General features: G+C 47.7%; 1 protein-coding gene across 1 annotated transcript in view; it reads left to right on the top strand.

Annotated features, from left to right (window-relative positions):
• Window positions 1–282: 282 nt before the first annotated feature.
• Window positions 283–19,412, top strand: part of LOC139565489 (SH3 and multiple ankyrin repeat domains protein 1-like) — a 153,082-nt gene continuing 133,952 nt past the window's right edge. The window contains exon 1 of the mRNA XM_071385881.1: window positions 283–656. The gene's annotated coding sequence lies outside the window, so the exon portion shown is untranslated. The remainder of the gene's footprint in view (window positions 657–19,412) is intronic.

The following is a 19,412-nucleotide window of genomic DNA, read 5'->3' as shown; positions in this document are numbered from 1 at the left end:
TCCCTGTGAAGTCTGTGGTGCTGGGTGGTTCCCACTGTCTGTGTTCTGTAGTGTCTTCAGTTCTGTCATTTTTTTAAATTTATTCCCAGCTAAGAGTGAAGAATTCTTCAAAACATCAAAGAGAGGGAGAAAGAGCGAGAGAAAGAGAGGGAGGGGTGTGCCCTGTATCTGGGTGCTGGTGTAGGCGAGAGAGGGAGACTGGGAGGAGAGGGGGAGGGGCGAGAGCGATTGAGAGCGAGAGAGACACAGGTATGGGAGGGGGATAGAGGGAAATAAACCAACCAGATGAGATTGGGCTGTTTGAACGTGCTAGAGGGGAAGAGAGAGAGGGAGAGCGAGAAGGACATTTTCAGGACTGAGGAAATAGAAGTGTTACTACTGGGTTGTGCTGCCTGGTGCTAGAAGACCGACATGGAGAATATGCATCGCCCCACAGCACACACAGACACCGGACACCACGTAAAATGTGATTTTCAAAGGCCTCACTATCAGCGGTGATTTTTCCACTTCTCCCATTCTTTTTTTATTTTTATTTTGCGCTGCCTACTCTCTCCTTATTTTTGTGTGTGGATCCCCCTCCCTCCCTCCACCACTTCTGTCACTCTCTCCATTTCCAAAGGAGGGATCTGTGAATCAAGTGCAACAGAAGAAGAACAGTAAGTGAAGCGCTTTTTCTGCATCCGAGGGAGACAGAGAGAGGTGCATGGGGGAATATTGCAAGGCAAGCAGACGAGAGCAGGGATTGTCTCAGGAAAGAATGGAGAGGGTTAGAGGGAGTTGTGGTTGCGGGTTGTTTATGCAAGTTACAGCGTTGATGTGAAATGTGTCTAATTCATTGGTCACGTGGGTTGACGGAGAGTCATATCAATACTGTGACTGTAGAGGAAGGTACACAGGCAAATACCGTGCAGAGAGAAGATAAATGACAGAACAAGATGACAGAGAGATAAAGGAGGAGGAGGTGGTGAGAAGGCAGAAGGGAGAGTTGGGCAACATTTACATTTTGGTAGCAGAATACTCTTGATAGCAGTACATATATCACACCTTCTCAGATGGAAAAGGGGACGGAAAGAGAAAGTGGGACCTTTTCTAGATGTAGTTCAGTGAAGGACAAGAAGGTAGGATTGGCTTGAGATGGCAATTTGTGTAGGCAGTCCCACTGGAAGTGGTGTTCAGTACAAGGCATCAGCGAGGTGTTATTTACACACCCACCCACATCCATTGGCATGCATTAGTCTACTGAAGGCTGTTGTACCCATACAGGACGGTGATGGACTGCTGCACAGTCAAGCAGCTGGTGAATGTGATTGGTACTCACATCAGAAGACTAACAACCATTTGAAACCACGTAGTCAATGATGTCATGATGCCAGGGGAACACTGCCTGGGTAGAACTACCACGTATGATCCGCCACACAGATACACCTGTCCATGTATTCCAACATGCACGTAGACATTTAGATACATCCATACATCCATATGCACATACACTATTGTGCACTTTGCTTTGCATCCAAAGGCGTATGCACCTGTGACTTCAAACACTTATATATCCACATCTACTTTCATTTGAATGAACTTCCACATGTGCCTGCTTATACCCATAGGGACCTACTCTATACACACACACACACACACACACACACACACACACACACACACACACACACACACACACACACACACACACACACACACACACACACACACACACACACACACACACACACACACAGGTGGTTTACCTGGATCCTTGTGGGAAGGGTTTGTAGAGCTGAATGTGGAAGAAGTGTGATGTAGTGAGATATTATAAGGCTGTATTATTATAAGGACCTTCTTCAGATGGAAGCACACGGTTGGTCTGCTCTGTCCCTGTCATTATCTGAGTCTTTCTATAGATGTCTTTGTCTCTGATGTTCTTCCTCCATCATATCAGCCATTGGAGGGAACACTGATCACTGGGTGTTGATGGGCCATTGTAGTGGGCACGAGAGAGAGAGAGAGAGAGAGAGAGAGAGAGAGACAACAGCACAATTAGACCCAACCAAATCATGAGAAAACAAAAAGATAATTACTTGACACATTGGAAAGAATTAACAAAAAAACAGAGCAAACTAGAATGCTATTTGGCCCTAAACAGAGAGTACACAGTGGCAGAATACCTGACCACTGTGACTGACCCAAACTTAAGGAAAGCTTTGACTATGTACAGACTCAGTGAGCATAGCCTTGCTATTGAGAAAGGCCGCCGTAGGCAGACATGGCTCTCAAGAGAAGACAGGCTATGTGCACACTGCCCACAAAATGAGGTGGAAACTGAGCTGCACTTCCTAACCTCCTGCCCAATGTATGACCATATTAGAGAGACATATTTCCCTCAGATTACACAGATCCACAAAGAATTCGAAAACAAATCCAATTTTGATAAACTCCCATATCTACTGGGTGAAATTCCACAGTGTGCCATCACAGCAGCAAGATTTGTGACCTGTTGCCACAAGAAAAGGGCAACCAGTGAAGAACAAACACCACTGTAAATACAACCCATATTTATGTTTATTTATTTTAACTTGTGTGCTTTAACCATTTGTACATTGTTACAACACTGCATATATATAATATGACATTTGTAATGTCTTTATTGTTTTGAAACTTCTGTATGTGTAATGTTTACTGTTCATTTTTATTGTTTATTTGACTTTTGTATATTACCTACCTCACTTGCTTTGGCAATGTTAACACATGTTTCCCATGCCAATAAAGCCCCTTGAATTGAATATGAATATAAAAGAGAGAGAGAGAGAGAGAGAGAGAGAGAGAGAGAGAGAGAGAGAGAGAGAGAGAGAGAGAGAGAGAGAGAGAGAGAGAGAGAGAGAGAGAGAGAGAGAGAGAGAGAGAGAGAGAGAGAGAGAGAGAGAGAGAGAGAGAGAGAGAGAGAGAGAGAGAGAGAGAGAGAGAGAGAGAGAGAGAGACTGTACCTCATAAAGCAGAAGAGAAAGTTACACTGTTGATTCAACTATTGATAGGGACCAGATTTAGGGAAGATATTTGGACACAGACGCCATGCGCAGGCACACACACACACACACACTCTGTTGGTGTTTTATATGTGCACATTAGCTGCGGGCGGGTGGCGAGAGAGATGAGAGGATGACAGAGTGGATAATCAGACAGAGGCACACAAAGGGAGATCTAAAATTAGCCTCATTGGTGAGAGCAATTGATAAATCACAAAACTGGAATGACACTGACATTCCTTTGCCCAACATGTAGAAACTCCTCCTCTGCCTTTCTCTCTCAACTCCCACTACTGTACAGTATGTGTGTGTTTCTGAGTGTGTGTTTGATACAAGGATGTATTGCTGGGTAGCCTAGCAGTGAAGACTGTTGGGCCAGTAACCGAAAGGTCACTGGTTTGAATCCCCGAGGTGACTAGGAGAAAAATCAGTCAATGTGCCCTTTAGCAAGTCACTTAAACCTAATTACTCCTGTAAGTCGCTCTGGATACGAGCATCTGCTAAATGACTAACATGGAAATGTTAAAAGGGTTCTCCTGTACTTTTGTATACTTTTTAGCCAGTAGTTCTGAAAGTAGCACTCACGAGCCAAAAGTGGATCCCTAAAATTGCTTACTACATCACATGTGCAGATATGTGCACCACGTCATAGCTCTCTCTCTTTCTCTCTCGCTCTGCTGTGGGTGCATCATTTGCATCTTGCTAGCTGTCACTCATATGGCGAGGGGCTGAAGCTCGTTGGTTGAACTGGAATTGCTAGGGGGCCGGCCCACGTAGGGAAAATGGCACAGCACTGCTTCCAGTAAAACTGTTGCTTTCAAACTAGGCATTTCCTACAGTAATTATGCTCATAGATTATGCATGTGATGACACATCCAGCCCAAAGCAGGAGGTTTAAAAATACTTAGTCGCCAAAGTTCCGGAGAATATCTTCAAGTGTTCCTGACGTAGAGCCCAGTGTCGGTGCTGCTCCCCGCTGACTGTGTGTCAGTGTTCCTGACGTAGAGCCCAGTGTCGGTGCTGCTCCCCGCTGACTGTGTGTCAGTGTTCCTGACGTAGAGCCCAGTGTCGGTGCTGCTCCCCGCTGACTGTGTGTCAGTGTTCCTGACGTAGAGCCCAGTGTCGGTGCTGCTCCCCGCTGACTGTGTGTCAGTGTTCCTGACGTAGAGCCCAGTGTCGGTGCTGCTCTCCGCTGACTGTGTGTCAGTGTTCCTGACGTAGAGCCCAGTGTCGGTGCTGCTCCCCGCTGACTGTGTGTCAGTGTTCCTGACGTAGAGCCCAGTGTCGGTGCTGCTCCCCGCTGACTGTGTGTCAGTGTTCCTGACGTAGAGACCAGTGTCGGTGCTGCTCCCCGCTGACTGTGTGTCAGTGTCCCTGACGTAGAGCCCAGTGTCGGTGCTGCTCCCCGCTGCCTGTGTGTCAGTGTTCCTGACGTAGAGCCCAGTGTCGGTGCTGCTCCCCGCTGACTGTGTGTCAGTGTCCCTGACGTAGAGCCCAGTGTCGGTGCTGCTCCCCGCTGACTGTGTGTCAGTGTTCCTGACGTAGAGCCCAGTGTCGGTGCTGCTCCCCGCTGACTGTGTGTCAGTGTCCCTGACGTAGAGCCCAGTGTCGGTGCTGCTCCCCGCTGACTGTGTGTCAGTATTCCTGACGTAGAGCCCAGTGTCGGTGCTGCTCCCCGCTGACTGTGTGTCAGTGTTCCTGACGTAGAGCCCAGTGTCGGTGCTGCTCCCCGCTGACTGTGTGTCAGTGTCCCTGACGTAGAGCCCAGTGTCGGTGCTGCTCCCCGCTGACTGTGTGTCAGTGTTCCTGACGTAGAGCCCAGTGTCGGTGCTGCTCCCCGCTGACTGTGTGTCAGTGTCCCTGACGTAGAGCCCAGTGTCGGTGCTGCTCCCCGCTGACTGTGTGTCAGTGTTCCTGACGTAGAGCCCAGTGTCGGTGCTGCTCCCCGCTGACTGTGTGTCAGTGTTCCTGACGTAGAGCCCAGTGTCGGTGCTGCTCCCCGCTGACTGTGTGTCAGTGTCCCTGACGTAGAGCCCAGTGTCGGTGCTGCTCCCCGCTGACTGTGTGTCAGTGTCCCTGACGTAGAGCCCAGTGTCGGTGCTGCTCCCCGCTGACTGTGTGTCAGTGTTCCTGACGTAGAGCCCAGTGTCGGTGCTGCTCCCCGCTGACTGTGTGTCAGTGTTCCTGACGTAGAGCCCAGTGTCGGTGCTGCTCCCCGCTGACTGTGTGTCAGTGTTCCTGACGTAGAGCCCAGTGTCGGTGCTGCTCCCCGCTGACTGTGTGTCAGTGTCCCTGACGTAGAGCCCAGTGTCGGTGCTGCTCCCCGCTGACTGTGTGTCAGTGTTCCTGACGTAGAGCCCAGTGTCGGTGCTGCTCCCCGCTGACTGTGTGTCAGTGTTCCTGACGTAGAGCCCAGTGTCGGTGCTGCTCCCCGCTGACTGTGTGTCAGTGTTCCTGACGTAGAGCCCAGTGTCGGTGCTGCTCCCCGCTGACTGTGTGTCAGTGTCCCTGACGTAGAGCCCAGTGTCGGTGCTGCTCCCCGCTGACTGTGTGTCAGTGTTCCTGACGTAGAGCCCAGTGTCGGTGCTGCTCCCCGCTGACTGTGTGTCAGTGTCCCTGACGTAGAGCCCAGTGTCGGTGCTGCTCCCCGCTGACTGTGTGTCAGTGTTCCTGACGTAGAGCCCAGTGTTGGTGCTGCTCCCCGCTGACTGTGTGTCAGTGTCCCTGACGTAGAGCCCAGTGTCGGTGCTGCTCCCCGCTGACTGTGTGTCAGTGTCCCTGACGTAGAGCCCAGTGTTGGTGCTGCTCCCCGCTGACTGTGTGTCAGTGTTCCTGACGTAGAGCCCAGTGTCGGTGCTGCTCCCCGCTGACTGTGTGTCAGTGTTCCTGACGTAGAGCCCAGTGTCGGTGCTGCTCCCCGCTGACTGTGTGTCAGTGTTCCTGACGTAGAGCCCAGTGTCGGTGCTGCTCCCCGCTGACTGTGTGTCAGTGTTCCTGACGTAGAGCCCAGTGTCGGTGCTGCTCCCCGCTGACTGTGTGTCAGTATGTGGGAATACCGTCCTGACAATGTCTTTGTTCCTCAAGTGGTCCTCTCATGCCATGACGTCAATACGCTAAGCCGAAATACTCTTGTAGGGGTGTGACTGTACTTACCACCTACACACCATTACTCAGCACTGGATGAATTATACACACAGCTACACACACTCATATTGATTGGCAGACAAACTGAGCCGTTTATATTGTGACGAACAGTGACTCAATGACTGTCAAACATCATGCTCATACTGATCAAGTCACCCACAGACCAGGACTTCACTCATCTGCAACCTGATTGTTTGAGAAACTGAGCATTAACTATCAAGCAATTGAGAAAGCCAGGTTGATAGTAGCCAAGTCCAAAATCTAGGAAGAACCCTTGAGAGGATGGAGGCTCTAGAGGGGAGTCCACCCTCTTCTGGTTGGCTGCGTTGAAGTTTTGAGTAGATTATGACCATAAAAGGCTATCAAAGTCTGGCAGAGCCTGGAATATCACGGGGAAGGCCAGGGTAAGGGCAGAGAAAGACAAGGCTGGTTCAGAGGCAGCATACAGGACAGGAGACAGTGTAGGATAGGCACCTCAGGACTGGAGGCAGGGAGGCAGAGTAGGAGAGGCATCTCAGGACTGGAGGTAGGGCAGGACAGGCTCAGAGCCAGGCTGGTAGGTAAGGGTTTACCTCAGGGAGCTGGATGGTAGCCAAAGGGACTCCAGTGGGACCAACAACTGATGTAGAGATGGCAATCAATAGACTGATGAATTCACTGAGTAACCAAGCAGCTAATGGACATGGCTTTCATGTCTATTTCTGTTTCCCATGAAGGCAGTGGAGGTCCTGCAAAGGCTTCTGATGAGCCACTGTTTTTCTGAGTCACTGACTTAATATTCAGCCTGCGTTGCCAGGGAAATACCAATCATTGAACTCTGTTCTGAAATGTGTCAGACTTGACACAGCGGCAACACATTGTTAACACATCCACTGAGGATTATATCTCTTTACATGGATTAAAGATGCCAGATGTTTCAATATCTCTCAAAAATGTGTTTGAATGTAATTTTGCTTATGTAATGTTTACGTTCACTCTCTACAGGCATCTAGGTTTTGGCCTTTCTAGGGAGTTTTTCCTAGCCACCGTGCTTCTACACCTGCATTGCTTGCTGTTTGGGGTTTTAGGCTGGGTTTCTGTACAGCACTTTGAGATATCAGCTGATGTACGAAGGGCTATATAAATACATTTGATTTGATTTGATCTGCTTACCTGCCTTGAATAAGGAGGTTTTGAGTTACCTTACTGTAGTCCATGGTGTTTAGACAGATCAATGCAGGTAATGCTCTTTCAGATGTCTTTTCGAGGAGAAACATGATGCTTACTACATCTGGTCTTCCTTTCCTTCATCTCTGTTCTGTCTGTCCCTCCTTTCATGACCTCTCACCCCCCCACACTCAATAAGACATTGTTCCGTGTTGCCCTCCTGCCTCTCTCTCCTCCTGGTGTGTTTGTTCAAGTGCAGAGAATGCAGGATGACTTCCTCTTCAGTATTTGCTATGTTGCTCTGGGGGGATAGTTCATAACTCCAGATTTAGCCAACTCGTTTACTCTCTCTCTCTCTTCCTCTCTTCTCCTCCTGCCCGCGGTAAACGACTGATCTGGGACAGACGGCCTCCCTTGTGCTCTGTCCTACTTCAGTATCGTCCTTTCTCTCTTCCTCTCTTCCTCTCTCTCCTCCTGATACCTCTCTCTCTCTCCTCCTGATTCCTGATACCTCCCCTCTCTCTTCCGGATTCCTGATACCTCCTCTCTCTCCCCCTGATTCCTGATACCTCCTCTCTCTCTTCCTGATTTCTGATACCTCCTCTCTCTCCTCCTGATTCCTGATACCCCCCTCTCTCTCCTCCTGATTCCTGATACCTCCTCTCTATCCCCCTGATACCTCTCCCTCTCGCTCTTCCGGATTCCTGATACCTCCTCTCTCTCTCCTCCTGATTCCTGATACCTCCTCTCCTCCTGATTCCTGATACCTCCTCTCTCTCTCTCTCTCTGTGCTTTTACCCATTTCCATCTGTGGTTTTGCTTGTCTTTTTCTCAGGTCCAGTGGTGGGGTGTTTAAGACACTTCAACTTGGGAAGTCATTGGGAGAGTGGAAATGTCAGATACCTGAAAGACTAGATGTTTTCAGGCCAAAAGCTGTCATCACTGAGCACACAGACCAGCACACCTTACTCAAGACAGATTTAGCTGCAGACAATTGCCGCCTGTTCACAGAGAAAATGTATTATTCGGGATTTGCGAGAGGGGACGGACACAAAGATAAATGACCCACAAGTACTGCTGTCTGTCTAGCACTGGGGTGGTTATGTTCAGAAATAACACCATGGTGTCTGTCTTCTGCCACTCTGTTAAGGGAAGAGTGGACATGGGTTTAGTTGCTTCACACCTGTGTCTGTGTCACTTAAAGTGTAGGACAGGGCCAAGCTAAACCAGCCTGTTTTTCCCTGGGGAACCCCTCGCCTGCATCTCTCTCTCCCTCTCTCTCTCTCTCTCTCTCTCTCTCTCTCTCTCCCTCCCTCCCCCTCGTGGTGCAGTTATCACTACTCATACCAGCCACCCTATCTCAGCCACACGTCTGGTGCATTGCAATGATCCCATTCATAGCAATTAGAGGGAGGCGTTGGCCAGAGTCTCCCATGCAGCCAGGATTGGCTGGGAGTTTATTAGTGCTAATTGTGCCATCGGGAGGCAGGGTGGGAAAGACCGGGATGCGAGTTTTCCCAGCAGTCACCACTGCATCATCAAAGTGGAGCTATTTATAGAAGCAGCTGCTTGGTGGAGAAGCTGGCCCAGCCCGGGACGGTGATCACAGCCTAAGGCAGGGGGGCGGAGGGCCGTAAAGAGCAGTAACAGCAGGATCAGCAGCCCCTATGGATCATTACAATGAGGACAGCTTGATTCTTCCTGTTTAATGCGTACCCTTATTTTACCAGGTAAGTTGATAGAGGCCTGTGGTGGAGCTAGCGATGCTACTAGGCTACTTCCCATACAGTCAGTACACTCTGTGTGTGTCAGCACTTACACTTTACAGCGATGAACCTATGTGTCAGCATAGCTTCTGTCAGCCTCTACAGGGGGTGCCCCCATTGTCACACCATACTAGAACTTCTGTCAGACCTTATAGTGGAGCTTCCTGACTGACAGCTGGCAGATGGAGTGCCCTCAAATCCGAATATGTTCAGATGAGGAAATTACGTCATCATTTAGTTAGTCATTAAATCTATTGGCTTTCCCACCGCCTCATCATCAGGGAACTCTTGTCCTTGGTCAGAGCTGCTAGTGTCAGTGTGTGTGTGACTGTGACTGTGTGTGACTGTGACTGTGTGTGACTGTGTGTGTGACTGTGTGTGTGTGTGTGTGTGTGTGTGTGTGTGTGTGTGTGTGTGTGTGTGTGTGTGTGTGCGCGCGCGGCCATGGGTTAAGAAATAGTTGTGGCGGAGGCTTATAAAGTTTAGCAGTGATGATGAATTTGTGGTGTGCGGGCCGGATTGGTTGGGGAGGCATTGTGCATTAATAATAGACGCGCTGCTGGCAGTATTTATAGTAACAGTGGACGGGCTGTGGCAGTATTTATAGTAACAGGGGAGGGGCTGTGCTGTGGCAGTATTTATAGTAACAAGGAAGGGGCTGTGGCAGTATTTATAGTAACAGTGGAGGGGCTGTGCTGTGGCAGTATTTATAGTAACAGGGGAGGGGCTGTGCTGTGGCAGTATTTATAGTAACAGTGGAGGGGCTGTGCTGTGGCAGTATTTATAGTAACAGTGAAGGGGCTGTGGCAGTATTTATAGTAACAGTGGAGGGGCTGTGGCAGTATTTATGGTAACAGTGGAGGGGCTGTGCTTGGGCAGTATTTATAGTAAAAGTGGAGGGGCTGTGCTGTGGCAGTATTTATAGTAACAGTGGAGGGGCTGTGCTGTGGCAGTATTTATAGTAACAGTGGAGGGGCTGTGCTGTGGCAGTATTTATAGTAACAGTGGAGGGGCTGTGCTGTGGCAGTGTTTATAGTAACCGTGAAGGGGCTGTGGCAGTGTTTATAGTAACAGTGGAGAGGCTGTGGCAGTATTTATAGTAACAGTGGAGGGGCTTTGCTGTGGCAGTATGTATAGTAACAGTGGAGGGGCTGTACTGTGGCAGTTTCTATAGTAACAGTGGAGGGGCTGTGCTGTGGCAGTATTTATAGTAACAGTGGATGGTTTGTTCTCTGGCAGTATTTATAGTAACAGTGGAGGGGCTGTGCTGTGGCAGTATTTATAGTAACAGTGGAGGGGCTGTGCTGCGGCAGTATTTATAGGCATTATTTATAGTAGCAGTGGGTTGGCTTTGCTGTGGCAGTATTTATAGTAACATTAGAGGGGCTGTGCTGTGGCAGTATGTATAGTAACATTGGATGGGCTGTGCTGTGGCAGTGTTTATAGTAACAGTGGAGGGGCTGTGCTGTGGCAGTATTTATAGTAACCATGGGGGGGATGTGGCAGTGTTTATAGTAACAGTGGAGGGGCTGTGCTGTGGCAGTATTTATAGTAACATTGAAGGGGCTGTGCTGTGGCAGTATTTATAGGCAGTATGTATAGTAACAGTGGAGGGGCTGTGGCAGTATTTATAGTAACAATGATGGGGCTGTGGCAGTATTTCTAGTAACAGTGGAGGGGCTGTGCTGTGGCAGTATTTATTGTAACAGTGGAGGGGCTGTGCTGTGGCAGTATTTCTAGTAACAGTGGAGGGGCTGTGGCAGTATTTCTAGTAACAGTAGAGGGGCTGTGGCAGTATTTCTAGTAACAGTGGAGGGGCTGTGGCAGTATTTATAGTAACAGTGGAAGGGCTGTGGCAGTATTCATAGTAACAGTGCAGGGGCTGTGGCAGTATTTATAGTAACAGTGGAGGGGCTGTGCTGGGGCAGTATTTATATGCATTATTTATAGTAACAGTGGAGGGGCTTTGCTGTGGCAGTATTTATAGTAACATTGGAGGGGCTGTGCTGTGGCAGTATTTATAGTAACATTGAAGGGGCTGTGCTGTGGCAGTATTTATAGGCAGTATGTATAGTAACAATGGATGGGCTGTGGCAGTATTTATAGTAACAGTGGAGGGGCTGTGCTGGGGCAGTATTTATAGTAACAGTGGAAGGGCTGTGCTGTGGCTGTGTTTATAGTAACCGTGGAGGGGCTGTGGCAGCATTTTTAGTAACATTGAAGGGGCTGTACTGTGGCAATATTTATAGGCATTATTTATAGTAACATTGGAGGGGCTGTGCTGTTGCAGTATTTACAGGCAGTATGTATAGTAACAGTGGAGGGGCTGTGGCAGTATTTATAGTAACAGTGGAGGGGCTGTGGCAGTATTTATAGTAACAGTGGAGGGAATGTGGCAGTATTTATGGTAACAGTGGGGGGGCTGTGCTGTGGCAGTATTTTTAGGCAGTATTTATAGTAACATTGGATTGGCTGTGCTGTGGCAGTATTTATAGTAACAGTGGAGGGGCTGTGCTTTGTCGGTATTTATATGTAGTATTTAAAGTAACAGTGGAGGGGCTGTGCTGTGGCAGTATTTATAGTAACAGGGGAGGGGCTGTTCTGTGGCAGTATTTATAGTAACAGGGGAGGGGCTGTGCTGTGGCAGTATTTATAGTAATAGTGGAGGGGCTGTGCTGTGGCAGTATTTATAGTAACAGTGAAGGGGCTGTGGCAGTATTTATAGTAACAGTGGAGGGGCTGTGGCAGTATTTATAGTAACAGTGGAGGGGCTGTGCTGTGGCAGTATTTATAGTAACAGGGGAGGGGCTGTGCTGTGGCAGTATTTATAGTAACAGTGGAGGGGCTGTGCTGTGGCAGTATTTATAGTAACAGTGGAGGGGCTGTGCTGTGGCAGTGTTTATAGTAACCGTGAAGGGGCTGTGGCAGTGTTTATAGTAACAGTGGAGAGGCTGTGGCAGTATTTATAGTAACAGTGGAGGGGCTTTGCTGTGGCAGTATGTATAGTAACAGTGGAGGGGCTGTACTGTGGCAGTTTCTATAGTAACAGTGGAGGGGCTGTGCTGTGGCAGTATTTATAGTAACAGTGGATGGTTTGTTCTCTGGCAGTATTTATAGTAACAGTGGAGGGGCTGTGCTGTGGCAGTATTTATAGTAACAGTGGAGGGGCTGTGCTGCGGCAGTATTTATAGGCATTATTTATAGTAGCAGTGGGTTGGCTTTGCTGTGGCAGTATTTATAGTAACATTAGAGGGGCTGTGCTGTGGCAGTATGTATAGTAACATTGGATGGGCTGTGCTGTGGCAGTGTTTATAGTAACAGTGGAGGGGCTGTGCTGTGGCAGTATTTATAGTAACCATGGGGGGGATGTGGCAGTGTTTATAGTAACAGTGGAGGGGCTGTGGCAGTATTTCTAGTAACAGTGGAGGGGCTGTGCTGTGGCAGTATTTATTGTAACAGTGGAGGGGCTGTGCTGTGGCAATGTTTATAGTAATAGTGGAGGGGCTGTGCTGTGGCAGTATTTCTAGTAACAGTGGAGGGGCTGTGGCAGTATTTCTAGTAACAGTAGAGGGGCTGTGGCAGTATTTCTAGTAACAGTGGAGGGGCTGTGGCAGTATTTATAGTAACAGTGGAAGGGCTGTGGCAGTATTCATAGTAACAGTGCAGGGGCTGTGGCAGTATTTATAGTAACAGTGGAGGGGCTGTGCTGGGGCAGTATTTATAGTAACAGTGGAAGGGCTGTGCTGTGGCTGTGTTTATAGTAACCGTGGAGGGGCTGTGGCAGCATTTTTAGTAACATTGAAGGGGCTGTACTGTGGCAATATTTATAGATAGTATTTATAGTAACAGTGGAAGGGCTGTGGCAGTATTTATAGTAACAGTGGAGGGTCTGTCCTGTGGCAGTATTTATAGGCATTATTTATAGTAACATTGGAGGGGCTGTGCTGTTGCAGTATTTACAGGCAGTATGTATAGTAACAGTGGAGGGGCTGTGGCAGTATTTATAGTAACAGTGGAGGGGCTGTGGCAGTATTTATAGTAACAGCGGAGGGAATGTGGCAGTATTTATGGTAACAGTGGGGGGGCTGTGCTGTGGCAGTATTTTTAGGCAGTATTTATAGTAACATTGGATTGGCTGTGCTGTGGCAGTATTTATAGTAACAGTGGAGGGGCTGTGCTTTGTCGGTATTTATATGTAGTATTTAAAGTAACAGTGGAGGGGCTGTGCTGTGGCAGTATTTATAGTAACAGGGGAGGGGCTGTTCTGTGGCAGTATTTATAGTAACAGGGGAGGGGCTGTGCTGTGGCAGTATTTATAGTAATAGTGGAGGGGCTGTGCTGTGGCAGTATTTATAGTAACAGTGAAGGGGCTGTGGCAGTATTTATAGTAACAGTGGAGGGGCTGTGGCAGTATTTATAGTAACAGTGGAGGGGCTGTGCTGTGGCAGTATTTATAGTAACAGGGGAGGGGCTGTGCTGTGTCAGTATTTATAGTAACAGTGGAGGGGCTGTGCTGTGGCAGTATTTATAGTAACAGTGAAGGGGCTGTGGCAGTATTTATGGTAACAGTGGAGGGGCTGTGCTTGGGCAGTATTTATAGTAAAAGTGGAGGGGCTGTGCTGTGGCAGTATTTATAGTAACAGTGGAGGGGCTGTGCTGTGGCAGGATATATAGGCATTATTTATAGTAACAGTGGAGGGGTTTTGCTGTTGCAGTATTTATAGTAACATTGGAGGGGCTGTGCTGTGGCAGTGTTTGTAGTAACAGTGGAGGGGCTGTGGCAGTATTTATAATAACAGTGGAGGGGATGTGCTGTGGCAGTATTCATAGTAACAGTGGAGAGGCTGTGCTGTGGCAGTGTTTATAGTAACAGTGGAGGGGCTGTGCTGTGGCAGTATTTATAGTAACCATGGGGGGGATTTGGCAGTGTTTATAGTAACAGTGGAGGGGCTGTGCTGTGGCAGTATTTATAGTAACCATGGGGGGGATGTGGCAGTATTTATAGTAACAGTGGAGGGTCTGTGGCCGTATTTATAGTAACAGTGGAGGGGCTGTGCTGTGGCAGTATTTATAGTACCATTGAAGGGGCTGTGCTGTGGCAGTATTTATAGGCAGTATGTATAGTAACAGTGGATGGGCTGTGGCAGTATTTATAGTAACAGTGGAGGGGCTGTGCTGGGGCAGTATTTATAGTAACAGTGGAAGGGCTGTGCTGTGGCTGTGTTTATAGTAACCGTGGAGGGGCTGTGGCAGCATCTTTAGTAACATTGAAGGGGCTGTACTGTGGCAATATTTATAGATAGTATTTATAGTAACAGTGGAAGGGCTGTGGCAGTATTTATAGAAACAGTGGAGGGTCTGTCCTGTGGCAGTATTTATAGGCATTATTTATAGTAACATTGGAGGGGCTGTGGCAGTATTTACAGGCAGTATGTATAGTAACAGTGGAGGGGCTGTGGCAGTATTTATAGTAACAGTGGAGGGGCTGTGGCAGTATTTATAGTAACAGTGGAGGGAATGTGGCAGTATTTATGGTAACAGTGGGGGGGCTGTGCTGTGGCAGTATTTTTAGGCAGTATTTATAGTAACATTGGATTGGCTGTGCTGTGGCAGTATTTATAGTAACAGTGGAGGGGCTGTGCTTTGTCGGTATTTATATGTAGTATTTAAAGTAACAGTGGAGGGGCTGTGCTGTGGCAGTATTTATAGTAACAGTGTATTGTCTGTGGCAGTATTTATAGGCATTATTTATAGTAACAGTGGAGGGGCTGTGATGTGGCAGTATTTATAGTAACAGTGGAGGGGCTGTGCTGTGGCAGTATTTATAGAAACAGTGGAGGGGCTGTGGCAGTGTTTATAGTAACAGTGGAGGGGCTGTGCTGTGGCAATGTTTATAGTAATAGTGGAGGGGCTGTGCTGTGGCAGTATTTCTAGTAACAGTGGAGGGGCTGTGGCAGTATTTCTAGTAACAGTAGAGGGGCTGTGGCAGTATTTCTAGTAACAGTGGAGGGGCTGTGGCAGTATTTATAGTAACAGTGGAAGGGCTGTGGCAGTATTCATAGTAACAGTGGAGGGGCTTTGCTGTGGCAGTATTTATATTAACATTGGAGGGGCTGTGCTGTGGCAGTATTTATAGTAACATTGAAGGGGCTGTGCTGTGGCAGTATTTATAGGCAGTATGTATAGTAACAGTGGATGGGCTGTGGCAGTATTTATAGTAACAGTGGAGGGGCTGTGCTGGGGCAGTATTTATAGTAACAGTGGAAGGGCTGTGCTGTGGCTGTGTTTATAGTAACCGTGGAGGGGCTGTTGTAGTATTTAAAGTAACAGTGGAGCTGGCTGTGCTGTGGCAGTATTTATAGTAACAGGGGAGGGGCTTTTCTGTGGCAGTATTTCTAGTAACAGGGGAGGGGCTGTGCTGTGGCAGTATTTATAGTAACAGTGGAGGGGCTGTGCTGTGGCAGTATTTATAGTAACAGTGAAGGGGCTGTGGCAGTATTTATAGTAACAGTGGAGGGGCTGTGGCAGTATTTATAGTAACAGTGGAGGGGCTGTGCTGGGGCAGTATTTATAGTAACAGTGGAAGGGCTGTGCTGTGGCTGTGTTTATAGTAACCGTGGAGGGGCTGTGGCAGCATTTTTTAGTAACATTGAAGGGGCTGTACTGTGGCAATATTTATAGATAGTATTTATAGTAACAGTGGAAGGGCTGTGGCAGTATTTATAGTAACAGTGGAGGGTCTGTCCTGTGGCAGTTTTTATAGGCATTATTTATAGTAACATTGGAGGGGCTGTGCTGTTGCAGTATTTACAGGCAGTATGTATAGTAACAGTGGAGGGGCTGTGGCAGTATTTATAGTAACAGTGGAGGGGCTGTGGCAGTATTTATAGTAACAGTGGAGGGAATGTGGCAGTATTTATGGTAACAGTGGGGGGGGCTGTGCTGTGGCAGTATTTTTAGGCAGTATTTATAGTAACATTGGATTGGCTGTGCTGTGGCAGTATTTATAGTAACAGTGGAGGGGCTGTGCTTTGTCGGTATTTATATGTAGTATTTAAAGTAACAGTGGAGTGGCTGTGCTGTGGCAGTATTTATAGTAACAGGGGAGGGGCTTTTCTGTGGCAGTATTTATAGTAACAGGGGAGGGGCTGTGCTGTGGCAGTATTTATATGTAATAGTGGAGGGGCTGTGCTGTGGCAGTATTTATAGTAACAGTGAAGGGGCTGTGGCAGTATTTATAGTAACAGTGGAGGGGCTGTGGCAGTATTTATAGTAACAGTGGAGGGGCTGTGCTGTGGCAGTATTTATAGTAACAGGGGAGGGGCTGTGCTGTGGCAGTATTTATAGTAACAGTGGAGGGGCTGTGCTGTGGCAGTATTTATAGTAACAGTGAAGGGGCTGTGGCAGTATTTATGGTAACAGTGGAGGGGCTGTGCTGTGGCAGTATATATAGGCATTATTTATAGTAACATTGGAGGGGCTTTGCTGTTGCAGTATTTATAGTAACATTGGAGGGGCTGTGCTGTGGCAGTGTTTGTAGTAACAGTGGAGGGGCTGTGGCAGTATTTATAATAACAGTGGAGGGGATGTGCTGTGGCAGTATTCATAGTAACAGTGGAGGGGCTGTGCTGTGGCAGTATTTATAGTAACAGTGGAGAGGCTGTGCTGTGGCAGTGTTTATAGTAACAGTGGAGGGGCTGTGCTGTGGCAGTATTTATAGTAACCTTGGGGGGGATTTGGCAGTGTTTATAGTAACAGTGGAGGGGCTGTGCTGTGGCAGTATTTATAGTAACCATGGGGGGATGTGGCAGTATTTATAGTAACAGTGGAGGGTCTGTGGCCGTATTTATAGTAACAGTGGAGGGGCTGTGCTGTGGCAGTATTTATAGTAACATTGAAGGGGCTGTGCTGTGGCAGTATTTATAGGCAGTATGTATAGTAACAGTGGATGGGCTGTGGCAGTATTTATAGTAACAGTGGAGGGGCTGTGCTGGGGCAGTATTTATAGTAACAGTGGAAGGGCTGTGCTGTGGCTGTGTTTATAGTAACCGTGGAGGGGCTGTGCTGTGGCAGTATGTCTAGGCAATATTTATAGTAACAGTGGCGGGGCTGTGCTGTGGCAGTATTTATAGTAACAGTGGAGGGGCTGTGCTGCGGCAGTATTTATAGGCATTATTTATAGTAACAGTGGATTGGCTTTGCTGTGGCAGTATTTATAGTAACATTAGAGGGGCTGTGCTGTGGCAGTATTTATAGTAACATTGGATGGGCTGTGCTGTGGCAGTACGTTTAGGTAGTGTTTATAGTAACAGTGGATGGACTGTTCTCTGGCAGCATTTATAGTAACAGTGGAGGGTTTGTTCTCTGGCAGTATTTATAGTAACAGTGGAGGGGCTGTGCTGTTGCAGTATTTTTAGTAACAGTGGAGGGTTTGTTCTCTGGCAGTATTTATAGTAACAGTGGAGGGGCTGTGCTGTGGCAGTATTTATAGTAACTTTGGATGGGCTGTGCTGTGGCAGTATTTATAGGCATTATTTATAGTAACATTGGAGGGGCTGTGCTTTGGCAGTATTTACAGGCAGTATGTATAGTAACAGTGGATGGGCTGTGGCAGTATTTATAGTAACAGTGGAGGGGCTGTGGCAGTATTTATAGTAACAGTGGGGGGGGGGGGGGGGGCTGTGCTGTGGCAGTATGTGTAGTAACAGTGGAGGGGCTTTGCTGTTGCAGTATTTATAGTAACATTGGAGGGGCTGTGCTGTGGCAGTATTTATAGTAACAGTGGAGGGGCTGTGCTGTGGCAGTATTTATAGTAAAATTGGAGGGGCTGTGCTGTGGCAGTATTTATAGTAACAGTGGATGGGCTGTGCTGTGCCAGTATGTATAGTAACAGTGGAGGGGCTGTGCTGTGGCAGTATTTATAGTAACAGTGGAGGGGCTGTGCTGTGGCAGTATATATAGGCATTATTTATAGTAACAGTGGAGGGGCTTTGCTGTTGCAGTATTTATAGTAACATTGGAGGGGCTGTGCTGTGGCAGTGTTTATAGTAACAGTGGAGGGGCTGTGGCAGTATTTATAATAACAGTGGAGGGGATGTGCTGTGGCAGTATTCATAGTAACAGTGGAGGGGCTGTGCTGTGGCAGTATTTATAGTAACAGTGGAGAGGCTGTGCTGTGGCAGTGTTTATAGTAACAGTGGAGGGGCTGTGCTGTGGCAGTATTTATAGTAACCATGGGGGGGATTTGGCAGTGTTTATAGTAACAGTGGAGGGGCTGTGCTGTGGCAATGTTTATAGTAATAGTGGAGGGGCTGTGCTGTGGCAGTATTTCTAGTAACAGTGGAGGGGCTGTGGCAGTATTTCTAGTAACAGTAGAGGGGCTGTGGCAGTATTTCTAGTAACAGTGGAGGGGCTGTGGCAGTATTTATAGTAACAGTGGAAGGGCTGTGGCAGTATTCATAGTAACAGTGGAGGGGCTTTGCTGTGGCAGTATTTATATTAACATTGGAGGGGCTGTGCTGTGGCAGTATTTATAGTAACATTGAAGGGGCTGTGCTGTGGCAGTATTTATAGGCAGTATGTATAGTAACAGTGGATGGGCTGTGGCAGTATTTATAGTAACAGTGGAGGGGCTGTGCTGGGGCAGTATTTATAGTAACAGTGGAAGGGCTGTGCTGTGGCTGTGTTTATAGTAACCGTGGAGGGGCTGTGGCAGCATTTTTTAGTAACATTGAAGGGGCTGAACTGTGGCAATATTTATAGATAGTATTTATAGTAACAGTGGAAGGGCTGTGGCAGTATTTATAGTAACAGTGGAGGGTCTGTCCTGTGGCAGTTTTTATAGGCATTATTTATAGTAACATTGGAGGGGCTGTGCTGTTGCAGTATTTACAGGCAGTATGTATAGTAACAGTGGAGGGGCTGTGGCAGTATTTATAGTAACAGTGGAGGGGCTGTGGCAGTATTTATAGTAACAGTGGAGGGAATGTGGCAGTATTTATGGTAACAGTGGAGGGGCTGTGGCAGTATTTATAGTAACAGTGGAGGGGCTGTGCTGTGGCAGTATTTATAGTAACAGGGGAGGGGCTGTGCTTTGTCGGTATTTATATGTAGTATTTAAAGTAACAGTGGAGTGGCTGTGCTGTGGCAGTATTTTTAGGCAGTATTTATAGTAACATTGGATTGGCTGTGCTGTGGCAGTATTTATAGTAACAGTGGAGGGGCTGTGCTTTGTCGGTATTTATATGTAGTATTTAAAGTAACAGTGGAGTGGCTGTGCTGTGGCAGTATTTATAGTAACAGGGGAGGGGCTTTTCTGTGGCAGTATTTATAGTAACAG

Source organism: Salvelinus alpinus, chromosome 36 (genome assembly GCF_045679555.1).
Source record: "Salvelinus alpinus chromosome 36, SLU_Salpinus.1, whole genome shotgun sequence".
In the NCBI taxonomy this organism is placed as follows: domain Eukaryota; kingdom Metazoa; phylum Chordata; class Actinopteri; order Salmoniformes; family Salmonidae; genus Salvelinus; species Salvelinus alpinus.
The sequence above is the reverse complement of the archived record's forward strand: the minus strand, read 5'-3'. Positions and strand labels throughout refer to the sequence as shown.